Consider the following 22,781-nt stretch of genomic DNA (forward strand, 5'->3'; position numbering starts at 1 on the left):
CACTTGCAAGTAAATATGAAGGAACTAAAGGATAAACTGTGTGTCTCAACAGGTCGCACTACAGCTTCCACAAAATGATGATTCCTCTTCCTCTTCTTCATTTTTGTTTTTGTTTTATTTCTTTGTTTGGTTTTGGTTTTCTTTTAAATTTGGTTTTGATTGGGGGGGGGGTTTATAAAAGTGGAAGGCAGATATGTAAGGAGATGGGGAAATAGTGGAACCAGAACACATGATGTGAAATCCACAAAGAATCAATAAAATTAAAAAAAAAAACAAAAAAAAAAAAAAGAATTGCAATAAATATAACCAAAAAGTAGGGAGATGAGATTAGGCAGATATCTCAGTCCATAGAGTGCTTGCTTCTCAAGCATGAGTACTTGAGTTCGATTCCCAGTGCCCACCTAAAAAGCCAGCCATGGTGATCTGCTTTTGTAATCCTGGCACTGGGAAAGCAGACACTGGTGGATCTTAGGATCCAGTGTAATCACAAGGGTCTTTTTAAGAAGACACCAAGATGATCACTGTCAGAGAGAGGAGCCACGCATAGATGTGTTGGTGGAGGAAGGGCCCTCGAGCCAAGGAACATGGCAGAAGCTGGGGAGTGGCAGGATGGATTCGTTCCTGTAGACTCTAGAAACGGGCAGAACACTCCTTATACCTGCATTGTAGACTCATAGAACGTCTGACTTACAGAGGTGGATAGCAGTCTGTGCTGGGGTGAGCCTTCAAGTTTGGCTGCAGTGGAGAAAGATGCACACACCTAAGAGGTGTCGGCAGCCCTGGGTGCATTAGGGAAGTGGCCCATTCTGGAGCTGGGATGTCCTGCCTTGATGACCCTGCCTTGGCTGTGAGCTGCAGAGCCGGGATACACGATGCAATCTGTCACTCCTAATTTTCTGACCTGGATTTGCAGATAGATTTTTTTAAGGTTATTTAAGAGGAACCTCAGCAGGAGATAAATGGTTGGGAGAAGCCAGGGCAATTTATTTTTCATTTCCCTAAAATACCAACAACATTTTACATTGGGTGGGGAGAAAACATGCAGTCTCATAGCCTCTCAAGAGAAATGTATTGTCCTTATTAGTTATGTAATTGAATTCATAGATGCTGGCAGACTTTTATCATTTTAACTGACTGAATTCTGTGTTCTCCATTTTCCCACCTCCACTAAAGGATTCAGGGTGGTTTCCTGCAATGCATATTGCTCTGCAGAAGGATAGAAGGGAAAGAGGAAAAAGTGAGGTTGAAGAAATGACAGCCAGAAGGTGAGACTAGTGGCCACATGCCTGAGACAGGCCCTTGAGCATCCCAGCAGGCCTGGAGAAAAATACCAAGTGATTTAAAAAGCTCATTGTCCACAAGAAACATCCTTCAGAGTGTGTGGAGGAGCACAGAGAAACACTCCATCAGCCTGAAGGAAGGATGCCCAGGGTGGTAAGGGATAGAAACAGGGCAGGAAAGGAAGGGATGGAATCCCAGGGGACACAGACTTGGGCTACACATGGCAGTTAGAGGACAGTAGGAAAAAAAATCATTCAAGTGAATAGCAGTGGGAGCTGTGCCTGATGGAGAGCAAATGTGTGTGGTGACATGGCAGTGCTCACACTGAGGGACAGGGCAAGGCCAGCATGGCTCAGGCCCCTTGCCATGCCCAGGACCCAAAATTTGCCTTGTGGGCAGTAAGGGGCCCCAGGGGTATAGGCTAGAGCATCAGCAGCTCTGACCACCATTAGCGGTGCTACAGGGCTGTACCAACCAGGCTGGAAGAGCACAACTTGCTGTTGCCTGTAGCCTCAGGTTGCATGATCAACTGAAGGATGCCTCCGAGGGACAAACAATGACAGCACAGGCCTTCGACGCTGTGGTTCTCCTAGACTCAGTGGTCAGTTTTCCCAGACCCCTGGTCCGAGAGCCCTACCCTAAGGCAGAAGACAGAGCAAGGGGTGTTGTTGGCCCAGGGAAGGTGGGTAGTCCTGCCAGTAGTCATGGAGTAGGCAGCTAATCTGGCCTGTTAGCATCTGCGGATCCAAACTGGATCTGACCAGCTTTCCAGAGCAAGTACTTTTGCCCTTGTGTATTAGTCATGGTTCTCTAGAGTCATAGAACTTATGGAATAAATCTTTCTATTTCTGTATGTGTATCTATATGTGTGTATGTGTATGTATGTGTGTATATGCATATATAAGTTCCATTATATATATATATATTCCATAAATATATATTCCATATCTATATGGAAATTATTGGAATGACTTAAAAGCTGCAGTCTAACTAATCCAATAATGGTTAGCAGTTAATGGAAAGTCCAAGAATCTAGTAGTTGCTCAGCCCCAGGAGGCTGGGTGTCTCAGCTCATCTTCTGTACACAATGGAATCTGGAATAAGTAGGCTCCAATGCCTGTGAAAAAAATGGATGTACTGGCAAGGCAAGGGAAAGCAGGTAACGAAGAAGGAAACCTTACATAGGCTTCCAGCAGATGTGGCCCAGATTAAAGTTGTGTCATCCTGCCTCAAGGTCCGGATCTCCAGCCTGTGTCTTCCAGCCTCAAATTCCGGATTACAGGGTACCCTTCTTTTCTGGTTTATAGTTCATTCCAGAAATAGTCGAGTTGACATCCAAGAAGAGTCATCACATCCTGTGACAATCTTGGCACAAACCACTTGGCCTCAGTTCCCTATTCCCTTCTGGAGGAAGAGAACAAGTTTTGACACTGGTCTGCTCAGCCTCAAAGCCGAGTTCACTTCAAGATGCATGCTATTGCCTCAGAGGCCATGTCACCCTCGGGGGCTTCTGTCACGTCCTCTGTAAGATGAGGTGCACAAAAGAGTGAGTTCAGAGTTGTATCACATGGGAGAGCAGGTAGGCAATCGGTAGAGCAGGGCTGGCCAACAGTCACCCTTTGTTACTCTTTCCTTAGCTGCTTAGCTAAAGGAAGGTAGTGTCAGGGGTCATCAGCCAGAATGAGAGCTTTCACCTTGGTAAGTTGCCTCCTAGGCTAAGACAGATGCTAGCTAGTCCTGACCATTGCGTCTACCTCCCTTTCCTGGCCCATCCCAGTAAAGACAGCTGCTCATGCACAGTCTCCTTGGAAGTCTGACATTTTGGTTCACTTCCTCTTGAGCCATGCTTAGTAGCCATTCTTGGCTCCAAGGGAGACTTGGCAGTGCTGTCTTCTACAGGAATGCATAATCTTCAGGAAACAGTCGCTTGTTGGAAAGAAAGAGGAAAATGAATACTGTTCGACACAAACAACTCCTGCGGTGGAAGATGCTGCATCGATCTCCCCAGCACTGACCCCCAAGCTCTCAGTCAGTTCTGACTTTGGACATGGAGAACCTATGGTTTTTGCATCAGCTCCCTGACCACCTGGGAGCTAAGAAGAGATGCTAGATTGCTCAGGCTGGGAGGGGCTTCCTGCCTTTGTTGGTGGTGCATGTGCTCAACTCTTTTCGAAGAAAACTTATCGATGAGGACGACTGGCAGAGTTGGGGCCACTTGGGTGAAGCCGATGTTCTAAGACTCACCCTGGATACACTCCCTCTCCAAGCCCTGAAAGACCCCGGGCTGCAAGAAGCAGGGCACTTTGCAGGAACCAACCCTTCTCTGAGACTCCCAACACAGGCTTGCAGACCACAGGATGTTCATCCTCCAAAGCAATGTCAGATCCAGGCTGACCAGCTTTCTGGAAGGTCCCACTATGGAATTAGCTACTTATGGGTAGGGGATGTCTTAATACTTATCTCCAGATTTGGGGAAGCACTTCCGCCAAATAGAATGTCAAAAGGCTGAGACTTCCGGGGTACTCAAAAATCTTCTCTCAGAGTCAAGATCAAAGCCAAAGACACAAAGTTCACTAAATTCTGTGCAGGAGGGAGGGGATGGTATGACATTATCCCCTACAGTACACCACTAATGGGCATTCATCCATAGCCTCCCCCTCCTCCAAACCCCTTTACTTCCTCATATCTCCCACATCCCCCACTGGCAGGCTTGTCTTTATAGTTCCCTCCATCTTGACAGAAGACAGCCTTAGTGGTGACCCACCCAGTGAAACACACAGGAAACAAAGCAAAGCCTAATAACGCCTTTTGTCCCCTTCCCAAATGTCATTTGTCAGGTTCTACCTGAGTGGGTCATCACACTGGTTTCTGACTTCCCTTGGCTTTCGGGCATGTCTGTGGGCTGGTGGAGGTTTGTAGAACACAAACTTGGGGACCTGGAGTCTCTACCATCTCTAATCCTTCGATCAGCACCCCATTAGAAGAGCTAATAAAGGAGAATACCTCACGCCTTTTGGGACAGTGTCATTACTAAGCCAGAGCCCCTTTCCATCTCGTGAGGTTGCGGAGGTGTATCTGGAACAGTGTATCCGGGGCCTGGTGAGACAGCTTCCGACATAAGGGGTGAACAAGGACATGAAAGGGGCCAGACAACACTCACAGTGTTGGCCTTGAGTGACAGACACGAAGAAAGAATGAAAAATTGCTTTGGAAAAAAAATGCTTGTATCTTCTTTATTTATTTATGTGTTTATTCATTTATCATTTATATTCTGTCTACTCCTTAGACAGGATTTGAGAAGTCTTACAATATTAAAACCCATATAAAAGAAACCAAAAAAAAAATAAATAAATAAACCTCTACAAAATAAAGATCATTTTAAAAGGGGAAAAAATACCTGCGTACCCAGCACTTAGGCTGAAGTTGTTTTTGCATCTGAGCTATTAATCTAGCTCCAAACCACCTGGGGGTAACACAGAAGTGGTGACTGTTACTCGCCTGGGTGATGCAGTTCAGGGTTGGAGGGAATAACTCTGGGGTCCCTGAGCCCTGCTCCCTTTCCTCTGGCCAAAGGGATCCTGCTCCCTTTCCACTGGTACCATGCCTGCAGCTACCTCCAGAGGCTAGTGAATTACTGAGGAAGATGCTCTACGGCAGGCACGAACTGCTTAGTCCTGCATTTCTCAATGGTCACAATGGGCTGTGGGGACACAAGCCCCAGAGAACATGTGACTGCCAGTAATTTACGTTCTGGGATTTGCAGATTTGTCTGCCTTGTTAAGATAATGGAGAACAGCCTCGGGAGCAGCTCTGTAGCAGCATCCAGAGGCGGACAAGGGGCTCCGAGAGGAGTGGACAGTGGGCTCGGCCCGAGGCTTTCTGAGCTTGAGGAGGAGCCATGAGAGGAGGAGAGGTGGGGACGGCCTTTGGGACTGGCAGGTCCTGGATGGGCTGACGCTAGGGAAGCTGTGGGAAGGACAAGTTCCCAACCACAAGCTTTTCTGGTGACAAGGTGGCAAGGATGAGTGTGTCCCTTGCCACTGGTAGGCAGAGGAGGAGAGAAAGGTAGAGGCTGTGTAAGGATGCTTCAGTGTCAAGTGCTTGGCATTCTCCCACCCCACAGCAGGGACCTCCTCCTGTAAAAGAAGAGGTGCTGGGGAGCCTGAAACTAAAACCCCACTGAAGTCCCTCGGAAACAGACCTTAAGCATCCTCACTGCTGATCCAAACCCCACTGAAGTCCCTTGGAGACAGACCTTGGGCATCCTCACTGCTGATCCCAAACCCCACTGAAGTCCCTTGGAGACAGACCTTGAGCATCCTTACTGCTGATCCAGGTCAGAGCCTGGGCCAAACTTCAGCCTGGCAGCCTGGCATCCAGATAGAGTTTTCCATGCCCATGCTGGCACTGTAACACAGCCAGCTGTGCAGGGTGCTCTGAGGCACATCCTGGGCTCTGTCTGGAAGGATTCTATTCAGCAGGACTGGGAACAGGCCAGCCATTTATAGCTGCACGGTTGACAGGATAACCAGTCTGACTGTGCTGGAACCCCTCCTTGCTGCCTCTTTGGTGTGTTTGTCCAGGGGGCATGAAAACATCTAGTGATGGGGAACTTGTTCCTTCTTATGTTGTCCAACCCACTGACCAGCCCCTGACGCCGACAATCTCTCATCTCACTGATCCTGCTCACGGCTACTCAAAAATAGGTTCAAACAAATTAATGTCTTCTGTTTATAGTGTGGTTCTCAGAGGTTGCTAATCCAAAGAACACTGAATTTGGGACAAGACCGGGACAGATATCTGATGTTTGATCATTCACTGATGCCTGGGAATGAATAGATCTCTGGCAGGGAGGTACAATTCAAAACCTTTCTCTGCCAGTGAGGAAAGAGAACCCTGGTAAGTTTAAGGAACCTGCCAGCATTTCATAGCAGAGGAGAGAATCTCTCTGCGGGTGGGCAGGGAGGCAGGTCCTAGCTCCCAGAATATTCCCAGCATTAAAGCAGCCTCACCCTCCTCAAGAGATCTTGCTCCTCTGCAGCCTTCAGTAGGTGGTTTCCATCTCAATGTGGCCTCTGAACAGTATGGACAGGCCACTAGCACTGCCGACTAGCTAACACTACTGTGAGGGTAAGGTGAAGGGATGGAGAGGGAATTCCTGCTCCTCTTGTGTGGAGCAGCCGTGGGAGTATGAGCCCCCCCCCATGCTATGAAGTCCTGGTGGACACTCAAGATTAGAGTTAGGCAAGCTGAAAGGTAGGTAGGACACTGCGGAACACGTCAAGCACAGCTTCAGGAGAAGTCACAGGTGGGTAAGGAGCATTCAGGGATGTATTATGATTTGGGAAGCATCCCCCAAAGGCCATGTGCTGAAGATTTAGTACAAAGAGCAAGCATTACCCTTTAGAGATGGCAGAATCTTTAGGGGAGGGGACATGATAGGAGAAAGAGTCAGATCACTGGGGGCATGCCCTTGAAATGTGTCTTGAGACACTAGCTCCCTCTCTGCGTCCTACCTGTTATAAGATGCTCCACCCTGAGCTTCCTCCATGAGATTCTGCCTCACCACCTACCTGAGCAACAATGCCAAACAACCATAGACTGAGCCCTCTGAGACCATGAACACAAAGACACCTTTCTTCCTTCAGCTCGACACCTTAGCTACTTTGTCACCAGAATGAAAACGCACAATAATCACCCTCGGCAGCCAACGCATCTTAAAATTCAGTTGGATCAGCAGCACCTGAGCTTTTCATAACAGGGGTGCTGGGCACACTCCAGGGCTTCAGAGTTGGTGAGCCTGGCAGGGCTGAAGTTGCTGACCCAGGGTCAGAGAGAGTCTTAGATGGGAGATGTGCCAGGGCACTCAGCAGTGGGTGCTTCTGTGCCTGCTGAAGATGAAAGTCTGGAGACAGAAGGATGGAGGGACAGACAGAGGGAGAGGGAGAATAGGAATATGAACAGGGGGCTGGTGCAGCTAGATGTATCAGTTATTAGAAGTGTGATGTTAGGAAACCCCTCCACCAAGCCTCAGTGTCCTGAACAATGGCTCAGGACTCTGATGTGCCTCCCTCTCCCACCATCTCGTTGAAATTGGCTCCTGACTTTTCAAAATCACTTAGAGAGTGAAAAGAGGAAAGAAACATGAGAATCTGCCCAGTGCAGGAAAATTCCTGCTGATTTTCCTATAGATAAAGGTTGTATGCTCCCGTGGAGTGCTGCACTCTAAAATAGCAGCGAAGCAGGCAAGACAGGGCAACTGCTCAGGAGGAAAGGAGGGCAGAGATGCTGGAATGCATTCATTGGGGCTTGTCCTGATGAGCCTGGCTTGCTGCACACAGCAACAGAGGTTCAATAAGGCCCCAAGACCACCATGCCCTTCCATGGTGGCTCAATGACTCTTCATATGAAGTTGGGTGTGGGCTCATTTACAATTCTCATTGCACATGTGGACAGAATCTGAAGCTTGGGGCTTGAGTTATAAAGGAGCTGGAAGCTGAATTTACACAATAAGGATCCGTGATACTCCTAACATGGTGGCAATAGTAATTGTTTGACCAGAAGTATACAGGCTGCAATATTGAAAATTAGTGGTTTTTCTTACTGTTGATCTTCAAACTTAAGGTACCTGTGAATGATGATTCAGTTGTCCCCTTAGGCAAAGCCACCATGGTGTAGCTGGGGAAGGTCACTTCATGCTTTGGAGCTTGTTTTTTCATGAATCATGTGTGACTAATTCTGTTTACTTGTAAGATTGATGGGAGAACCGAATGTCAAAGCTCACATGAACATATCCAACATCTGCCCTGACACCTAAATGGAGAGAAAATGCAGACACAAGGGAGAGAGTTGCTTGTGCCCAAAGCCTGTGATGGCATTATGTTCGTGCTTTTTTACCTTCAGTTAAAGCCCTGCCTGTAAGCCAAGCACTGGCCTAAGAGCTTCTTTCAATTTCTTGACAGGGTCTTGATTGTGTTATGCAACAAGCATAACTCATCATTTTGCATACAAGGAAGATGTTGGGATCTTAGATTCGCATTCCCATCCCATCTCCCCATCATCACCCTACAGTCCTGCCCTCCCTGGTTGATTATGCACTGAAAGGCTACATGAGACATTCCTTAGCAGAGGCCCTGCTCAGTATGTTCAGTGCTGAGCAGAAGGAATAGACATGCTTTTCCAGCACACAACCATGCCCACCCCCGCCCCAAGTTCTATCTGCAGCCACTTTTCCAGTCCAAGTTTATGAAGACACATGGGCTTCATTAGGCTGGGCCTAAGCCCTAATTCATCATCATCCACACACCTTTCAGAAAGCCCCATGTGTTCTAAGAAGAGTGGACGTGGTGTCAGGCAGTGCTGTTCTGATTAGAAACAACAGGCGAGGCTTAGAATCGATCCAGGCATTGGAGTCTGGCTCCTTGCAGAAGTCTCCCAGGCAGGGACTCAGAGGGCAGGATGACCAGGTTGTAATGATGATGGATGACCCAGCCCTTGACTCCGAGCTGGAAGGCGGGGAGTTGGATCAAAGGCTTATGGTTTAGTGAGATACTGCCTGAATCTCTCTTTCCCAACCCCATCTGGTGCCTCTACAAGGGGTCCCTCAAAGAGTGGAATGGGCAGCTCTAACACTGGGCAGCAGGGATGCCCTGGAGGGCTTGTGGGATGGATAGCAGTCACCTGTCTATCTGCAGCTGGAAGGATGGTGGTCAGACATAGATAGTTGTGGGCTAGCTCATTAGAAAATGGCTCCTGCTTAAGAGGAGTTTCAGCTTTGACAAGGCAGCAGATGAGCCCTGGAGGAGGGCAGGGGGATAGGTTTCTTCCTTTGTCTACACAGACCTACCAACCTTAAGACTTTGCTCGGGTGAGTGTACCTTGCCCTTCTCCAGGAACATTGAGCATGTGATGACTCTTCCAGCTCTCAGCTCCTTTATCTGTTGCAACAGTTCTACCATTAGCTGGTTATCCAGTTCAGGCCACTGAAACATAGAGAGATTATCTACCAAAAATGACTCAACTGACAAATGGTTCTACAGGATCTATGTATGCCCAGTTACCCATTCAGAAACTCAAGTTCCCCAGCTCCCAGAATCCCCAGGGTTTAGTGCTACAGAATACTTGAAGATGGAACATGGCCTCTACTGTGACCCCATTTGCTCTATTATTACAACATGAACCATTTTTGTGTCTACTTCCCCCTCTAGATTATAGGAAAAAAATTGTGTCTGGGAACTCTTCACTTCCCAAGCATTTAAACCAATCCCTCCCCAAGACAGAACTTTGCTGATGTTATTGTAGCCCTGGGGGAGGCAGCTGTTCAACCTTTCTTATTAGAGTGTATAGGTATGGATGTCCAGAGAGATAGATCTCACAGGATGGATAGATATATGGATGGGTAGATAGACAGTTAGGTAGAACAAAATTTATTGGAAAATTGGATCACATGATTAAGAAGGCTAATAAAACCTCATGGCCGGCTATCTATAAGGTGAGAACCAAAGAAGTCAGTAGCAGAGTACAATTTAAATCCCAAGGTGTTTGAGAGCCAAGGAAGTTGATAGTACAATGATGAATGTCAAAGACCCAGTAGTTAACTGTTAGAAGTTTCTGAGTCTAAAGGTGAAGACCTAGTGTTCTATCACCCAACAGCAGAAGTGTGTCCAGTGTATCTTTGTTCTGGAACAGAGAAACAAATTACAGCTTCCTGTTTTCCCTTTTTCTCTTCTGGGATCCCAGCATATGGGTTGGTGTCCAGCTACATTGAGGTTAGATCTCCCCACCCACCTCCAATTCCTATGCCAATCTCCAGAAACACCCTTGCAGAACACTCACAAATGATGCTCTATCACCCACAAAAATATTCCTTATGCTGGTTACCTAAAATGAACCACTTTCTTGGGCCCTAGGGCATGACACACCCACAGGAAATAATGTTGAGAGAGTTCTCAGAAATTAAAAAGAAATTAGGAACTTTTCCAACTCATCTGAAGAGGTGAAGTCCCTCCTGACCACAGAGATCCTCGTCCAGTGGACACCCAAGACCTGGTGCTCATCATACTAGGATTTCATCTTCACTGCAACTTTCCAAGGATGTCCATTGCTTTTCTTTGATGTATCCGCTCTACATATGCAATCTGCTAACTAGTCATTCAGACATCCCAATGATTGGGCTGGCTGTCATGGGATCACAGAACTGCTGTTTAAATCCAATGTTTTACTTAATAATGGTCTTAAAGGATAAGATTAACAATGCTGGCAGCCTTATTAGAGTATGTCCTTATGATTATTATATTTTATCATTATTTGTTGTTAATGTTTCATTGTACCTGATTTATAAATGAAACTTCACCACAGTTGTGTGCATATACGAGTAAATATTATACAGTCATTCATCCCTTCATGACAGAGATTTGTTCCAAGAAACACACTAGTAGGAGATGTTGTCATTGTGTGAAGATCATAGCATATTTATACAAACTAAGATGGCTACAGAGTCAGTACGTGATACAATGGGACTGCCATTGTACATGTGGTCCATCGTTGGCCAAAATGGGGCCATGCAGAACAGGACTGTATATACAGGGTTCACTAGTATCTGTCATTTCAGGCACTCTTTAAGGGTCTTGAGTTATCCCTGAAGCATTGTCCTAATTAGTCTTAACAATAAAAACCAAGTGTCAGATATCAGGGTGAAAGCTGAAAGATCAGAGAAGCAGCGCAGCAGTCTATTAGAGACTTCTTACCTCTACAAAATCTCAGACCGAATGGGGCTGATCCTGTCTCTATGAAACCTCAGACTGAATTGGGGTAAGATCCTGTCTTCACCTACCTTATATTCCTGTTTTCACCTCCCTAGAGCTGGGATTAAAGGCGTGAGCCACCACCACCCAGCTCTGTTTCTCTTTTAGACTAGTTCAATCTCATGTAGCCCAGGGTGGCTTTGAACTTTTGATCTTCCTGTTTCCTTCTCCCAAGTGCTGGGATTAAAGATGTGTGCCACCACTGCCTGGCGTCTATGGTTAACTAGTGGCTAGTTTCACTTTCTGATCTCCAGGAAAGCTTTAATTGTCAGGAACACAAACTATCACACAACAATCCCCATGTATGGCGGGAGGTGTTCTATTTTACTATTTCGTGATGACGTTTGCTTATGTGTGTTCTAGAAGACACAGAGTTAATAGGCAAATGTCCATCTTATGGATGATGTCATTTCTTGGTCCCTCTGAAGTTTTTTTTTACCCACACTGTGTTTCATATATAACAGTATACACTTTTTTTTTACCCACACTGTGTTTCATATATAACAGTATACACTTTTGCAGTTCTCCAAATACTGAAGCCTGTACTCTTTGCCTTTGATTGGACTCTTCTGTCTAAATGCTCTTTCTCATGGCCTAGCCTGCCTCTTCTACCACTTGGATTTCACTCTTGTCACCTGGAAAGTTTCAAGCCCTGGAGCCCTTTGCTTGTCATTGTCTGTCATCTGTTGTGGGTGGCCTTCTCTCGCTTGCATTGGATTCTAGGTCACTGGAAGCCTTGTCTTTTGAGTCACCCAACTTTTCCCTATGTTCTAAATGATATGGCTGAGCATATAAATAATGGTACCCTACTCAGATATGAGCACACAGATCTATCATTTCTACCAATACTTAAGTAAGAGCTTCATAAAGATCTCGGTATTCTTTTAAATTTAAAAATATGGTCACCAGCAGGTTAATTCAGAACTGTGAATAGCATTTCAAAGAAAACAATAGAAGGGGGTCTAGGACAATCGCATTGCACAATTGCACAGCATGTAGCAAACTGGAAATAGCCTGGCTTTTGTTTGCTATCAGAAAGGCCTGCCTGTGTGTCCAAGAAGCAGGAACCTCGGTTCACTGCTGGATGGATGAGGAAGACTCTTTGTTAACTTCAAGAAATATGGTAATATTTGGCCCTAGAAACTCATGACATGGAAATCATTTAAATCTTTGAGAATTTTAGAATATCAGCTAAGAGGAAACAGAGTTGTTCTAGTACTTTTTGAGTGGTACCTCCTTTTCAATCCCATAAAAGACTAACGCTAGCTTTCATGTCCCTGCCTGCATCATCCAGTTGACCTCCCATGCCTCCAGCCCAATGTAACTATTGTGTCTGAGTTGGAGGGAGCAGTGTTGGTGGAACTACTTACCTGTCCTTGTTAGTGATTTTCTCTAGATCCAGATGTGTTTTTTTTTTTTTGGGGGGGGGGGATGGTTCCCACTCGTCTTGGTTCAGGTGCTTTTAGTGTGCATCCTCCTGAAGGAGCATCCTTTTGTAAGCGTTAGTGCTTGTAGGCTGACAGAGATCAGTAGAGCAACCAAAACATCAGACTATGGTTTATGCACAGTAAAGACCTTGTAGAATTCTGGGCATTTCACATCCATGAAGTAAGGATCAGGGTTCTATACCATGTGCTTCTTCTTGTATTTCCTTTTCTCCCCTTATGAAGAGGGATGAAGGAAATCCCTTGCAAGCAGCAAACTGAGGGAGGTTGCCACTGCTGGATCTTTGTCAGTATTTTTTTATAACTCATTTTTTTCTTAACTGTGCTTACATTTAACCTTCCTCTGAGATGATGTATTTAACTACCTTGAATCATTTTCTCTTCTGTAGAAAATTTACTGAGTACTTACTATGTGAATGAGCTGTAATGTATTTATCTAAAAATGAAAACAGAAGTAGGTAGTTCTTACTTCTGGAGCTCCCATGAAGATCTGTCTTAAGGGGTGGAGACAGTCACTGTGGATATGGGTACTGGCTAGGCAAGAATTGGGGATTGAGCACTGTGATTGTCTGAATGGCAAATGTCCCTTATAGTCTTGGGCCTTTGAATATTTGGTCCCCAGGTGGTAGAGGTGTTTGGGTAGCTTAAGAGGTGTGTCCTTGCTAGAGGAAGTATGTCACTTTTGGTGGGATTTGAGCATTAAAAAGTCTCACCTACTTCCAGTTCACGCTCTCTGCTTTTCCCTCAGCTTCTTTTTCCTGCCTCCATACCTGCCACTTGCTGCCATGTCTCCACTTTGCCGGAATGAATTCTTATCTCCTTGGAATCAAAAGCCAAAGGAAACTCCCTATTCCTGAAGATGTGTTCATCCTGGTGTTCTATCATAGAAACAGAAAAGTAACAAATTCAAGTCCCCTTGCCATTCACGGCTGTCACATACAGGATACCAGAAACATGCAGGACACATTTCTTATCCAAGTAGGGGAGATATGGACATTTTGAAGAACATAAGAAGCCACTTGAATTCCCACTGGCCTGAGAATACTGTCAGTAGACACATGTCCTGTTCCCTCTCTTTATGTTCCTATCTTCTTCAAGCTCTGCCTATAGAAATTCAATACCTAGAACACAGTATCAGCTCCTCTGAGTTCCTCAACTCTGCCCCTTCCTTCCTTCCTTCCTTCCTTCCTTCCTTCCTTCCTTCCTTCCTTCCTTCCTTCCTTCCTTCCTCCTTCCCTCCCTTTCTCCCTCCCTCCCTTTCTCCCTCCCTCTTTTCTTTCTTTCTTTCTTTCTTTCTTTCTTTCTTTCTTTCTTTCTTTCTTTCTTTCTTTCTTTCTTTCTTTCTTTCTTTCTTTCTTCCAAAAGGTGAATGTGTGTATGTGTGTATAAAATAGTATCACTTGAATACATATAAATATATGTTCAACTGTTTATTTTCAATAAATTTTAGTATCTTTGGAAAGTTTTGTGTTTATTTATTTTTTGAATATTTCATACACATATGTATAGAATTTATCTTGTGCATATTAACCCCTTATTCCTCTCCTCCAACTTCTTCACCAGATTCTCTCATCTCATCTCCCTCTCAACTTCCTGTCCACTTTTTATAATTATTTATTTGCTTGTTTATTAACTTTAATTGTTCTCATTTTGTTATCCTTCCTTTTTCCTATGGTGGTATTGTGTTACTCAAAATATTGTGCATCCTAATAAACTTATCTGGGGTTAGAGACAGAACAGCCACTAGATACAAAGGCTAGAAAATGGTGGCACTCACACCTTTAATCCTAGCACTCCAGAGGTAGAAATCCCTCTGGATCTCTGTGAGTTCAAGTCCACATTGGAAACGGCCAGGCATGGTGACACACGCCTTTAATCCCAGAAAGTGAGCCTTTAATCCCAGGGAGTGGTGGTAAAAAGCAGAAAGGTATATAAAGCATGAGGACCAGAAACTAGAAGCATTTGGCTGCTTAAGCATTCAGGCTTTTGAGCAGCAATTCAGCTGAAACACATTCTGGATGAGGACTCAGAGGCCTCCAGTCTGAGGCGACAAGACCAGCTGAGGATCCGACGAGATTCATGCTACATTTTCCACTCACGGAGTTGTCACTTTAGTTTTTGACCCTCTGAATCCTGGGCATGGGGAACCTACCAGTGACGACACTCCTAAAGGAAAGTGACTCTCTCTCCCCCAACAGCCACTAGCTTCCAGTAGTTCGCCAGATTATCATGGAGCTTTGGGAATCCCTCGATTCCATGCAGGAATTTTTAACTGGCTTGATCTTATTATATAACTCTTATGTAGATAACCATTGTTGCTGTCAGCTCATGAATATAGCAGTCCAGCATTTTATGGTAAGACCCTATTGCTGAAGATAATACACATCTGAGTCATAGGACATAGAGAAATCAAGCTGGTACTAATTTGGAAGTTTCATTCTTAGTAGCTTTCATAGTGCTGGAAGATTCTATGCATGCTACTGATAAGGGTGGATGAGTGGGGATTGTCATCAGTCTTATCCAGCTGTTAACCCTGAGAGCTATAATAACAACTGGTGTGGCAAGACATGTCTACCAGTGCAAAAATGGTACAAGTGTTACAGGAGTTCCTTAGTTAGGATTTTTATTGCTGTGATGACCATCACAACTCTTATAAAGAAAAAATTTAATTAGGGTGGCTGGCTTACAGTTTCAGAGGTTTAGTCCATTACCAACATTATGAGGACCATGGCGATGTGCAGGCAGACTTAGTGTTGGAGCTGAGAGTCCTATATCTTGCAGGCAACAGGAAGTCAACTGTCACACTAAGAGGTATCCTGAGCATATGAAACATCAAAGCCTACTCTCACAATGACTCAACAAGGCCATACTCACTCCTACAAAGCCACACCTCCTATTAGTGCCACTCCCTATTATGGGGGCCAATTACATTCAAACTACCATAAGGAGTAACCAAAACTTCCTGATTGGCTTTAAAGCATGCTCAGTACATGGTACCAATAACTGGGCCAAAGCCTAGTGGCTGGCTGGGTCATGGTCTCTAGTAGGGAATCTAGAACTTTTATTCTGCTTAATGGATGTAGGAGTAAACTGTTCCCTAAATTTTTAGTTTCTTACCCATAGATAATTGTATCTCTCAACCCCCAACACAGAAGCTTCTTTTTGTAGTAGATAGTGGTCAATACAGAGGCCAACAACTGGCCAACATGCAGAGAATAAGAGACTGCAAAATGCTCATCTCTAAATGAGGTATCTACACCAAACCCTCTACCCACAAGACTAAGGAACCATCTCAGAGGAGGCATCAGAAAGATTAGAAGAGCCATAGGGGGTAGATGTTTCTAGCAAAACAGTATTTGCTGGACATGACAGTGCAGTTGCACACAGGAACTCACGATGACTGATACTGTATGTACAAGACTTATACAAGATCATTTCAGTCAAAAAATTCTAGCATGAATGAGAGAGGAAATCAAGAAGTCCCACTCCTAACAAGGAGCCGTTGACAGATAATGACTACTAAGAGAGAAAAAGTCACTTTCATTAAGGGATTCAATCCCTGAAAGGCTACTCATGCTCCAGTAAATGGTCTATACCCATGTATATAAATAGACTCAGTATGTATCAGATTGGGAGAGAGAAAGATGTTGAAGAGGGAGAGAGGAAACACATAGAATTGGAAAGGAAAAGGAGAGTGGATATGGAAGGAATTGGAGGGGTGGGAACTGGGAGTTGGATTGTATCAAAATATATTATATGCATGCATGCTTAAATAAAACATTTAATAACAAATGGTTTGGATGACTACAAGTTTACAGATATAAACAAATATGTAGAAGGCAATATATATGACTATTTAGAAAAAGCACATCCATAATTTCTTCCCTAGGACATATGACTTTGTTCCTGGCCATGGGTTTTGAACATGTTTACAGTACCAGACACGAATTCCCACCTGCTTCAAATTCGGTCAAAGGAACAACGGGCTACCCCTATAAACAACCTTGCCACTGTGGCACCAGTGGACCCTTCTTACCTGGCAGGTTGGGAGTGCAGCACTCAGAGTACAGCACTGGATAAGATCACTGATGGTTTTTTTTCCCCCTCTTAGCAGCCTGCATAGTACCTTCCAGCACTATGAAAGCTATCAAATACAGAGTTTCCTGGTCAGTTTAAGAATGATTATCCTATGTCCTGGACCAAGTCGGTAGTATCTTCAGTGATAGAGTCTTACCATCTAGTCATCATGGAAAACCAGGAGTAATGGTAATAGACTACTGTTTGGGGTTGCTTCTGGGTCTTCTTTGACCAATACCTGCTGGGAAAATGACCTATGCCTAGCGCTGAGATTTTAATTTAATAATTTGTATCTCAGTTCTCTGTGTTTTCGAGGGTGCTAGACTATTGTGAAAACACTTGGAAAGGGCCCTAAGAGAAGCCATTTCTAACATTCTAACCAAACTGGGAAACAAAAGGCTCTTCTCTGTAAATACTATGGGCAATTCCTCACCATCATCTCTCTGCCTCATCCTTCCACACTCTATGCTGTCCCATTCAGCTTCATTCACTTATGGGTTTTTGTTCAAATCTTCCCAGTGTCTCCAAGAATGCCCATGTCTCCCACACAAGCATGCTGAGTAGTCTCTTAAGAGCTCTGCAAGTTGTTCTCCTGGAAATAGACTTCAGCATTTGTGTGGTCACCAGGCAGTCCTGCTTATGTAAAAAATGACTTCAGTACATTCTCATTAAACTGACTTGGGAATGACAAGGGCAAATAGGGAGACATGTATCCAATCCTACCAGTGTCAGAAGAAAAGGTACATCAGCAGAAATGGCCCCAAACATTGGGGGATTTATTTATTACATGTTTTTCTTTTGCTTAGCTCTGGTTTTAATTTCCAAACTCCCTTTTAAATTTCAATCCTAATGTTAGTTGCATCATATAGGATGTAAGTAAATAAGGAAAAGAAAGTCAATATCCAATCAGAGTTTTGAAGGAACACTGAGGCATTATTTGTTTAAAAATGACAAAGGCACAAATGGAGAAAAGAAACAGAAAAATGAGATGGAGTGTTTAGTTTGAGTAGTGAGCAAATGTTAATAATGAATGGAGAAATTTGTTAGTATTGATTTATTTCTCATGTTGGGAAGATCAGATATAGGATTTTAACACAACTTCTAATTTTCATGTTGAGCCAACTGAAAATACTGGGTATATAAGTTAAACTGTCTTAATACTGAAATTTTCATATCATACAAACTAATACATATGAATTTGTGTGATAACTTGATTAATGTCTATTTCCTCTGCTGATATGAAAATTTCAAGGGAATAAGAAAGATATCTGTCTTCTGTTTCCTGAAGTTGAGTATTTGCAAAGTTGTAAAAGCTTGTAAAATATGTTATTGAAAGAGTACGGAAGGACTAAAAGGGGAGTCACAGGTCAATGGGGATGTGACTCTCCTATGAGGTCAGGACTCCAGTATGAGTGTGACAACACCACACAAATCAATGTCAGGCAGAATGGGGCCCTTGGTCCCAGCATCTCAGGATGAGATATAGAGAATCTGTGGGTGCTACAAGGAAATGCTTTGGAAAGAAGACTTGGGGGTGGATGTGAGCATGTAAGAAGTGTATTAGTGGTTGCTCTGGAGGTCACATCTGTTGTATAGGAAGGACTCAGCAGTGGGAGGAGTACGGTCACACTGAGCCTTTATTCTACCTGGGGCTCTGAAGTCAAATGAGCCTTTATGCTTGTTCAGAGGTGAAGCAAAGGAGATGCACTTTTGTGCTTCTACCATTGACTTGCTAGTGGGTGTGGGGTAGTCAAGGAGATGCTTTGAACTTGGACAAGGCAGCTTTCTTTAACCAAGGCCATTCCACAAGAGTATTATCAACCAACAAGTTCAGCACCTCAGGCAACAGGTTCTTCAGACTTGAAGGGACATCTTGATGGTTTCCAGTGCACCCACCATAGGCATAATGAGAATAAAGGGCCCAACAGTGGATGGAAGAAGCATCTTGCTGCTCACTATGCAAAAGTTGCAGAGTAGGGGAGGACTCTGTTTCAAGCAATGTCAGGAATGCTTCCTGTTCCTTAGCAAGAAACTCAAGGGGTCTTGGGAACATGGATGAGACCCTGAGATCTAATCTATCTTGGAAAGAAGGACAATTTGCTCAGAATCAGAGTTCAAGCCTTCACTGGGGAAAGGGAAGCAAGACAAGCTCTTTCAGCAATTTTTCAGGTTTTACAAACAAGATGGCATCATAATTAAATGCTTGATTTTCATTTTGAAAACAATAGATACCTGTTTCTGAAGGTCAGGAAACTACAGAAAAGTAGGAAACTATGTAGAGTCCTCCTAACTGGAAATAACCATAAGAATTTGGGAATATTTTCTTATTCACTTTTAATCTCTATGTAGGCATCTTTATTGAGTTAGTTAGATCTTAATCATAATTTCATACCCAGGCTGTTAACTCTGATATGTAGTAAACTATTGGTACCGGATGCATGCTATTTCACCAACTGGATTGCCATAAATTTTCTCACAGAACAATTTAATTATTTTCATATAATTTTTGTTACAAACAATGATGCTATAATTTTTTGTGTGAATGCCTACAGGTGTACAATTAGTTGTTTTAATTATAATTAATTAAATAATAATTTAATAATAATCAGAAAAATTCTAATTATGAAATATCTAGATCTAAATGTATGAACATTTCTACTGTCTTTTGTGTTGACATTTTGTTTGTGCTCTAACAAATAAAGCTTGCCTGAAGATCAGAGGGCAAAGCCAGCCACTAGTTAGCCATAGAGACTAGGTAGTGGTGACATACACCTTCAATCCCAGCATTTGAGATCTCATGCCTTTGTTCCCAGTACTTGGGAAACACACACACCTTTAATCTCAGTACTGGGGAGGTTGAGACAGGAAGAGATATGGCTGGGCGGAGAAAGAAATATAAGGCGGTAGGAGATAGGAGCTCAGTTTTTTTAGATGAGAAGTTGGTGAGATGAGAGGTGGCTGTGGGTTGTTCCTTTGTTTCTCTGAGTTTTCAGCATTTACCCCAATTTCTGGGTCTGGGTTTTTATTAAGACCGATTGGATTCATGCTACAGTCTTTGACTGGAAATGACTTTGAAAATATTGATTTGTTCATATGTCCAGAAACATGGGTAAGGTACTTTGTCATGGCAACACCAGCCAACAAATTCAGGGTCTGTGAAAGTACACTGAAAATAATAATTGAGTGAACAGGCATCTAAGAGAGCTTACATGCTGATATGGATTCTAGGGGAGGCTTTGGTTCTTTTTTACTAGGTGTTGAAGTAGGGAAGGCAAAGGCTACTGCTGCCTCTGTGGGATGTTCTGCTTCTAGGTCACATTTGAGGAGGAGATTCTAACCCTATGGGATTCTGGCTTCACTGAGAAGTGTCTGTCAGCCTTCTCCCCACCTATGAACCACCTCATAACATGGAACTCAGACTCATCATGGTAGAGCAGACATCCCTGAGTAAAGGCTGATTTGGGCACCATCTGTACAGTTTTCTCCCAAGCTTGGCAAATGCATTGAATACACAGCTGCTTGAATCTCTTGTAGTCATCACTTAAAGGAGAATATCTAGAGTTACAATCCTGGTGGACAGAGGTACTCTGAACTCAGAACCACATGTGCTCACACCTGAAACAGTGGTATGGATGGGTGTGAGGCAGAAGTAACATGGGAGTTCCCAAAGAACCAATGAACCACACTTCCTGTGTTCTCTTTGGCCAAGAGGACATTGATTATCAGAATGCAGAGTGCAAAAATGCAGGTACATATGGACAGCATCAACTAGACTTCATGATTTCAAACAACAACAAAGAGAGATACATATAGATGGTAGGGGGAGTGCTGGGGGATATGCAGGGAGCTGGAAGGAGGAAATGTGGATAGAAACAATAGTATTTCTTTGTACACATGTATGGAATAGTTAAGATACTTTTAAGTGCTGCATACTGAGCCTTTTCCTCTTGGAATCTAGTTTTATTGAAATGTTAGCTATTGATTGACATGATATATTGCCAGTAGGGGCACCAGATGATGAGGCACCTCATGGAGAGTTAAGCACCTGGAGATGTAAGGCTTACTGGCCCAGCTCACAGCTGGACAGGTCAGCAAATGCACAGATATCATAAATGTCACTCAGCCAACCCAGAAGGAACTTACTAGGCCCAGATCAGAACCTTTGATCTCTGTCCCAGGCATGAGGCCTGGGAGGAGGCATGAAGGAGGGTTTTTAATATGCATGCCTGTTTGGTTGTTGAGGGAGAGACAATGAAAAGTAGTCAATGGGTGCAGAGACAAGCCATTACTCTTTGGGGTGCTTTTCAAGGCAAGAATAGATAGATAAGCAGTGGAAGTGGCCTGTGTCTCCAGAATCCCCCAGGTGCTGCACACTCAGGCAGAAGAATGAAATAAATGTCTTACCTCTTGGCTTCTTACTTCACATGCTCATGTTTTATGGAAGTGTGAAAACTCCAGCACTCCACACCAATGATTAAATTGGGACTGTCCTCCCCAGGGATCTCATTTTCTTCATTGTCAACAGAAAAGACACAGGCTAGGGGTTCTTTGAACAAAGCAGGTCCTTGGAATATTTGCCCTTCCATGTTCTACATACCACTGAGCACACTCTTTTCTTACTGAGACCCCAGGAAAGAAGAACAGCAAGTGTCATTCTGAACACCTGACTTTAGATTCCCAGTGGACATACAATGGAATGTATATCCATTGTATGGAAACCAGTGACATCCACGAAGGTCTGCTGCTTCTTAGCTGATTTAGCAGTAGGTCTGTCAGACAACCAACAAAGGATCACTCTTCTCCTCCATCTACCTGGATACTTCCAGAAACAAGATGGCTTCACCACAGCTAAATGGCAGCTGGGTAGGCAGCAATTGCTATCTGGGATGGGGCTTTCCCACTGAGAAATCAAGTACAACATAGCATTACTCTCCAACAGCCATGAACTTTGGTAGTTTTTAGAAGGGAAGGATGATTAACTTCACTCTGTGTGACAGTGGATTTTTCAGTAAACTTGAGTATATTTAGAACTACCTGGGAGGCAAACTCCTGGGCACATCTGTGAGGATATTTCCAGATAGATTTAACTAAGGAGAGAAGGTCCACCATCAACATGAGAGGTACTGTACTCATAGACTAGGAACCCCAAAGAACAAAGAAGATAGATGCCTAGTGATCACCGAGATTCATCATTTTCTGCTTCCTATGGACACAATAAGACTAACTGCCTCATACTTCTACCAGCATGACTTTCTCGTCATTATCATCAAACCATGAACCAAATAAAACCTCCCTTAAGCTACTAAGGTATTTTGTTACAGCAGTGAGAGAAGTAACTAACACATCCTTAGAGAGTGAATGGGGGTAAGGTTAGGTTAGCATGATGAAAATGACCTCCAAGACTGATAAACTGTGGGGAAGAGCTAAGACTCTTTTCAGTGGCAATGAAAGGAAGTAAAGAAAAGCATGGCTTATCTTGGTTTTAAAAGTCTTGTCATTGCTAATTAGAGAACTGGGTGTCCAGGAAGCAGCAGTAGAAGATGGGGACAAAGGAGGGTTGGACAGTCATTACTGAGGCGTCAACACAGGGAAATGTACCCTCAGCAAGCAATGAAACTAGGAGATGAGCATACAAATTAGGGTGTTTATGGATGTGAGAGGTGCTGGAGCAGGCAGATCAGGAATGGTGTGTCAAGGATCTCTCTCTCTCTCTCTCTAGGATGGGTAAGATGGAACTTGTTGGAAATATAAAAATATCAAATCTGTCTGTCCACTGGACTAGAACGTAGGGGAGGAGCTGGTGGCCTGCTGCTGGGGCAGTGTCTTGGTGAGCAGAGTCAGTAGTGAAGTGATGAACAAAGATCGCCAAATCCCACCATATGGTCCTATGTCTATTCATCACAAGCCTGTACCTCTCCCCCTACCACCACTAAACAACACACAAGCTCTACCCTAGAGCCACATAAGAGGACCTTGTGGCCAAGTTCAACCTATTGCAGACTGGAGTACCATGCTATGGGACAGTCCTCAGCCTAGCCCAGCTTACTGGGTTAATTTTTACCACACAAAGGCATTTCTGTTTCTGAGCTTCATATTCTGTGGCCCCATCACTGGACTCAGATAGAGTCTTTTAAGGTGAATATTCCTGGGTAGAACTCCAATGAGTTCCAATCTG

Source organism: Peromyscus leucopus, chromosome 20 (assembly GCF_004664715.2).
Source record: "Peromyscus leucopus breed LL Stock chromosome 20, UCI_PerLeu_2.1, whole genome shotgun sequence".
NCBI classification, from domain to species: domain Eukaryota; kingdom Metazoa; phylum Chordata; class Mammalia; order Rodentia; family Cricetidae; genus Peromyscus; species Peromyscus leucopus.